This window comes from Tenrec ecaudatus, chromosome 14 (genome assembly GCF_050624435.1).
Source record: "Tenrec ecaudatus isolate mTenEca1 chromosome 14, mTenEca1.hap1, whole genome shotgun sequence".
Taxonomy (NCBI): Eukaryota; Metazoa; Chordata; class Mammalia; order Afrosoricida; family Tenrecidae; genus Tenrec; species Tenrec ecaudatus.
In genome coordinates, this window is record NC_134543.1 from 117,624,718 (window position 1) to 117,631,914 (window position 7,197).

General features: G+C 40.9%; 1 pseudogene; it reads left to right on the top strand.

The window, feature by feature from the left end:
- Positions 1-3,636: 3,636 nt before the first annotated feature.
- On the top strand, positions 3,637-4,408 carry LOC142426030 (small ribosomal subunit protein eS6-like; annotated as a pseudogene).
- Positions 4,409-7,197: the final 2,789 nt, after the last annotated feature.

Here is a 7,197-nt window from a genome sequence, read left to right on the forward strand (position 1 = left end):
TGCTTCCTCGAATGCTGTCCTGGCACGCAGAAAGACTGACATTTTGGAATGAAATCTGTCTTTGTTAGATGCAGCTTGTGAATTGTTGCTAAGATGAAAGAATATAAAGAAAAATAGTAATTTGTAAATTGTCAGGGGTTCATGAGGGAGGTGGGACCAAGGAGGAAGAGTTAAAAATAAGGAGCTGATGTCAAGGGCTTAAGTGGAGAGCAAATGTTTTGAGAACGATGAGGGCAATGAATGTACAAATGTGCTTTACACAGTTTATGTATGTATGAATTGTGATAAGAGTTGTAGGAGCCACCAATAAAATGATTTTTAAAAAAGAAAGAATATAAAGATTGGTTCAAACCTTGTTCTAGCCATCATTTTAGGGAATAGGGGTGCTTCAAGCAAAGGATCAGTTGACCAGTATTCTGTCCATTTCGCCTTTTTCTTTTGTCCCATCAATATATGTAAACCGTGAAATTTCTTTATAATCCCTATGGGCAACTTCCTTCCATGGTGTAAGTTTTAGCAGAAGTTCTGCGATATTTTTCCGTTTGGTGGTGGTATAAATTGGTTTGAGGAGTGAGTTAGTTCGTTTATTATGCCAACCTGGCCGATAAACACATGTGGGGGTAATTGAAGGGCGGAGACCTTTCTAGTTCTCTGGTCTCTTGCTTTCTGATGGTTGGACCAGGGTGCAGCTGCCTTAGCCAGTTCCCTGCTTTAGCCAGCAAGGCTCACTTCCTGAGGAGAAGCCACATGGACCTACCCCGATGCAGCCTGGGTGCTGGAGCAGCCGTGTGGAGACCCTTGCCAGTGGTGAGATGCTTACGCATTCACTGACTTGGCTTTGCTCCTGCAGTCGGCATCATTGCATCTATTTTGTGAGATGGAGGAGGACTTTGTGGATTGGTGTCGAACATATGGGTTAATGTTGGACTTGTGGTCTTGGGCAGCATTGGGTTGGGATGTTTTCTTGATGTCCACTCAACCTTTATATAAAACTCTCTCTTAGACATGAGTTTTTGTGGATTTGTTTCTCTAAAGTATCCAGACTAACACAAGGAGTAATTAAAGAAACCATTATTAAAAAAAAAACAGTCCCTGGCGGAAGGACCTTGGGCCTCTACTCAAACACTCCCTCAATGCATGAATACCTTCTTTTATTAAATTGGAACTCTATGATGCTCACTCTCCCGACACAAGTGCTGGAGCCAAAGTGGGTGAACAAGTAAATGTGGTAAAGAAAGCTGATGGTGCCCGGCTATCAAAAGAGATAGTGACTGGGGTCTTAAAGGCTTGAAGATAAACAAGCGGCCATCTAGCTCAGAAGCAACAAAGTCCACATGGAAGAACACACCAGCCTGTGTGATCGAGTGGCCCCGAAGGGATCAGTTACCAGGCATCAAAGAACAAAAAATCATATCATTGACTGCACACCTCCATGATAGGATCGCTGAAGATAAATGGGTGCATAAGCAAATGTGGTGAAGAAAGCTGATGGTGCCCGGCTATCAAAAGAGATAGTGTCTGGGGTCTTAAAGGCTTGAAGGTAAACAAGCGGCCATTTAGCTCAGAAGCAAAAAAGCCCACATGGAAGAAGCACACTGGCCAGTGCAATCACGAGATGCCAAGGGACCAGGTATAAGGCATCATGCAAAAAAAAATATATGTGTGTGTATGTATATATATGTGTGCGTATGCATGTGTATATGTGTGTATATGTATATGTGTGTGTGTGTGTGTGTGTATATATATATATATATATATATATATATATATATATATATATATATATATACCATATTAAATGAAGGGGAAAGTGCAGAGTGGAGACCCAAGGCCCAAGTGTCGGCCAATGGAGATCCCCTCATAGAGGGGTTTAGGAGAGGAGATGGGTTAATTAGGGTGCAAGGTAGTACCGATGAAGAACACAGCTTTCCCCCAGATCCTGGATGCTTCCTCCCCCCAACTACCATGATCCGAATTCTACCTTGTAGGACTGGAGGGGGCAGAGGTTGTACACTGGTGCATAGAGGAGCTGGAGGCACAGGGAATCCAGGGTGGATGATAACCTTCAGGACCAGGGGTGTGAGGGGCAATGCTGGGAGAGTGAAGGGTGGGTGGGTTGGAAAGGGGGAACTGATTACAGGGATCCACATGTGACCTCCTCCCTGTGAGATGGACGGCAGGGAAGGGGGGGAAGGGAGACTCCGGATAGGGCAAGATATGACAAAATAGCAATCTATAAATTATCAAGGGCTCGTGAGGGAGCAGGGAGCAGGGAGGGAAGGAAAAAAAAAAAGAGGACCTGATGCAAAGGGCTTAAGTGGAGAGCAAATGCTTTGAGAATGATTGGGGCAGGGAATGTATGGATGTGCTTTATACAATTGATGTATGTATATGTATGGATTGTGATAAGAGTTGTATGAGTCCCTAATAAAATGTAAGAAAAGAAAAAACAAACAAAAAAACAGTCCCTCACTTAAACTTTGTGGCGCTCCAAGTCCACACCTGACCTATTTATAAAATCCTCCAAGTTTGGTCAAATGTCATTTCCCATCCATTCTTCTTCAGAATAATTTCCATAGTCAGATGCAATCACATTTCTTTTTTGTCTTCATGATAGTCTAATGTCAGAGTCAGTACTATCTTCAAATAAAGAATCATCTTCTACTGGTTACTATAAATTCCAAAATCATTGGGCAGTCAGACAAAAACTGCACGTGATCCATTCAAAAGTTCTCCTCCTGTGATGTGTAGTTTTTGAAACTTGCATTACTGAAGAGCTCAGAAGTATTGCAGGTAACGTCTTTGAGGATGCTGATTGAACAGTTCAGTAAAAGGTGTGCATCGCAAAGAGGACAAACGGGAAAGGCTGAAGTAAAAGATAGGCATTGAAGTGCCTCAGCATATCTCACACACTTACACTGAAACTTTAGCCTAAACTAAGATAACTAAGAATGCAATCTAGAACAGCCCTATAAAGAATATATTGCTTGCAGTAAATTCCTAGGAATTAACATATCTGATCATATGCAATAAACTAAGTCAACAATCGAAAGGAAATTGTAAAACATAAAACTGAATCGAACCTTTTAGTAAAGAGGAAAATGACCACTAAATAGTATAAAAAATATTTCTTACTAACACTGAATAGAATATTTAAAACATTTAGTGGTGTAAAAAAGAACCTAAATAAATATTTTTCCCATTAGTGCAGAAATTATTTAAATATTTAAGGTGTCAATTCTCCCTAAATCAAACTATTAATACAAATAAATCACCATGTAAATTACAAAAGTATTTCTTAAGGAATTTGACAAACACTCTAAAAATGTATTTGGAAAAATAAGGTTTACAGATAAAACCATTTGTTTTTAAAGAGAAGGATGGAGGTCGGTGACATCCATTTCCTCAGAAATAATAAATATTATAAAGCATTTTGGTAATGCTGTCGATGGATAAACAGACCAATGGAACAGAACAGAGTCCTTAGAAATAGACCCCGGCCCGGGATGAATGGCTGTTGGATAAAAGAGAATGAATATATTGGAATGAGTAAGATAGGTCAATAAAAATATTATACAAATAATAATAAAGTGTTGAATAATAATAAAGTGTTGATAAAGCTAGAACTTCGCGGTCGGCTGCTTCACCATGAAGCTGAATATCTCCTTCCCAGCCACTGGCTGCCAGAAACTCATTGAAGTGGACGATGAATGCAAACTTCGCACCTTTTATGAGAAGCGAATGGTCACAGGTCGCCGCGGAGGCGCTGGGCGATGAATGGAAGGGCTATGTCGTCCTCATCAGCGGCGGGAATGACAAGCAAGGTTTTCCCATGAAGCAAGGTGTCTTGACCCACGGCTGTGTCCGCCTGCTGCTGAGTAAGGGGCACTCCTGCTACAGACCACGGAGAACTGGGGAGAGGAAGCGCAGAACTGTCCGAGGCTGCATTGTGGATGCCAATCTGAGCGTTCTCAACTTGGTTATTGTAAAGAAAGGGGAGAAAGATATCCCAGGACTGACTGACACAACTGTGCCTCGTCGCCTGGGGCCCAAAAGTGCCAGCAGAATCCGCAAACTCTTCAATCTCTCTAAAGAAGATGACGTCCGCCAGTACGTTGTGAGAAAGCCACTGAACAAAGGGCAAGAAACCCAGGACCAAAGCGCCCAAGATTCAGCGTCTTGTGACTCTGCGGATCCTGCAGCGCAAGCGCTGGCGCATTGCCCTGAAGAAGCAGCGCACCAAGAAAAACGAGGAGGAGACCGCCGAATATGCCAAGCTTTTGGCCAAGAGAATGAAGGAGGCCAAGGAGAAGCGGCAGGAACAGATTGCCAAGTGATGGAGGCTGTCCTCGCTGAGGGCTTCCACCTCCAAGTCTGAGTCCAGTCAGAAATGAAAGAGCCTGGAATAAATAAGCTCATCTAGTGAAAAAAAAAAAAAGCTAGAACTTCATATCAAAAGGGGAGTTGAGGTAACTTGCTCACTACAAGGGGACTACAAATAGTTCACGGGAACATTACATTATCCTTTAATTCCATTTTTTCATGAACTTTTGGAAGTTCTTTTGCCTTCAGAGAAAACCAAATCTGAATCTTAAACCATAAGTGTGCTCATGTGTGCACCCACACACAGGAACTACAGATCGATGAGTCCTAAATCTAAGATATTAAAATGATAAAGCAATAGAAGAAACTGTGAAAGAGTATCTTTGTCCCTTAAGCAAAGAATTTTTAACAAAATTTCCTTTGTCAAAGAACTTCTTTAACCAGACCTAAAGAACAATATGTCATAACTTTAAAAAGAAAAATCAAAATTAGAAATTCTATTTGATGAAGAATGCTATGAAAAAAATTAATAAGTGGATAACACTAAGAAAGTATGTTTGAAATGATCAAATAAGAAAAATAATTAACTTATAAATATAAAAGAGATGCCAAGAAAAATAGCTAAACATATAAATGAGAAATTCACACAGGGAAATAAGATATCACTTAACATTGTAACTTTGGAAAAATTACAGAGTCAAAGATGTCATTGTTGGTGAGGATGCAGGAAGTGTGTGAGGTCATAGTTGGAAGGGTAAATGAAATAAAATTAAATTAATAAGGGTCTATGTGTAGCTTCATGTTCACAGGGTGCCCTGAACTGAGATGTGTGCTTAACTCTATAGTTATTTTTTAAAAATCATTTTATTGGGGGCTCATACAGCTCTTATCACAATCCATCCACCTATCCATTGTGTCAATGTACATTTGTTGTCAACATCATTCTCAAAACATTTTCTTTCTGCTTGAGCCCTTGGTATGAGCTCCTCAAATTTTCCCTCTACCTTCCCCACCCTCCTTCCCTCCTTCCCTCCCTCCCTCCCTCCCTCATGAACCCTTGATAATTTATCTTTTTTTTTCATGTCTTATACTGACTGATGTCTCCCTTCACCCACTTTTCTGTTGTCCGTCCCCCAGGAAGGGGGTTATATGTAGATCCTTGTAATCGGTTTCCCCTTTCTCTCCTCACCTTTCCCCTTCCCCTCCTGGTATAACTACTCTCATTATTGGTCCTGCGGGGTTTATCTGTCCTGTATTCCCTGTGTTTCTAGCTCTTCTCTGTAGTAGTGTACATACTATGGTCTAATTAGATTTGTAAGGTAGAATTGGGGTCATGATTTTGTGTGTGTGTGTGTGTGTGTGTGTGTGTGTGTGTGTGTGTAGAAAGCATTAAAGAACTAGAGGAAAGTTGTATGTTTCATCGGTGCTATACTGCATCCTGACTGGTTCATCTCTTTCTTGTGACCCTTCCATAAGGGGATGTGCAGTTGTCTATAGATGGGCTTTGGGTCCCCACTCTGCAGTCCCTCTCATTCGAAATGATATGATTTTTTGTTCTGGGTCTTTGATGCCTGATCCCATTGACACCTCGTGATCACACAGGCTGGTGTACTTCTTCCATGTGGACTTTGTTGCTCCTCAGCTAGATGGCTGCTTGTTTATCTTCAAGCCTTTAGGACATCAGATGCTACATCTTTTGATAGCTGGGGACCATCAGCTTTCTTCACCATATTTGCTTATGTACCCATTTGTCTTCAGTGATCGTGTTGGGAAGGTGAGCACCACGGAAGGACAGGTTATTAAAACAAAGTGTTCTTGCATTGAGGGAGTATTGAGCGGAGGTCCGATGTCCGTCTGCTGCCTTAATATTTAACATATGTACATAGATCTATTTGGGAGGTAGATTTTGGTGGAGGAAATCTCATTCTCCTAAGTGAAAGTTATTCCCCATGATAACCCTGTAATAATTATTCCCCTTAATAATTCCAATTTTAAGGTGCTGCTTGCAAACACATGGTTTTACTTGAAGGTTACCTGCTTGATGACTATTTGCCTGAAGGTTGTCTGCCATCAAGAGCAATCATACCCCCCCACCCTAAGTACCGCCCACTCCCTTCTGATAAGGATTATGGATTGTTCCCCCGGAGAAGAGCTCAGGGAAAGTTACGGTCAAGTCAACTCAGAAATGACCAAGGTTAGGCTGCCATCTTAACCCTAGAACCCACCCCATCCTGTTACTCTGTACCTTCCTGTCACGTGTGTACCCTAGCATGTCCCTTCCCATTACATGTATGCCTCTAATACAGTGGTTCTCAACCTTCCTAACGCTGTGACCCTTTCATACAGGTCTTCATGTGATGGTGACCCCCAACCATAACATTATTTTCATTGCTACTTCATAACTGTGATTTTGCTACTGTTATGAATTACAATGTAAATATCTGATATGCAGCATGCATTTTCATTGTTACAAATTAAACTTAATTAAAGCATAGTGATTTATCATAAAACAATATGTAATTATATATTTTGAAATATTTATTTTTATTTACAAATAAATGAAATTTTGTCTTGAAGCATGTTGTAGCATGGGTAACAGTCTTAATATAACAACAGTAAACTACGTGGCTACATTTTGTGACAGTGTGTGTAAAAAGCCAACATCAGTGCAAAGGTTGAGATAGCTTCTTTCTCACCAGATCAAACATTCTCAGGGTAGTCTTTGCAAGAGCACAATGAAGATCATCTTCCACAAGTCTACTTCTGTTTTTAGACATGATAACCAACAAGCTAGAAAACCCTGATTCACAAGGATATGTTGTTGAAAATGGAAGAAGGCCCAACACAGTCTCAGACAGAACATGCTATGACTGC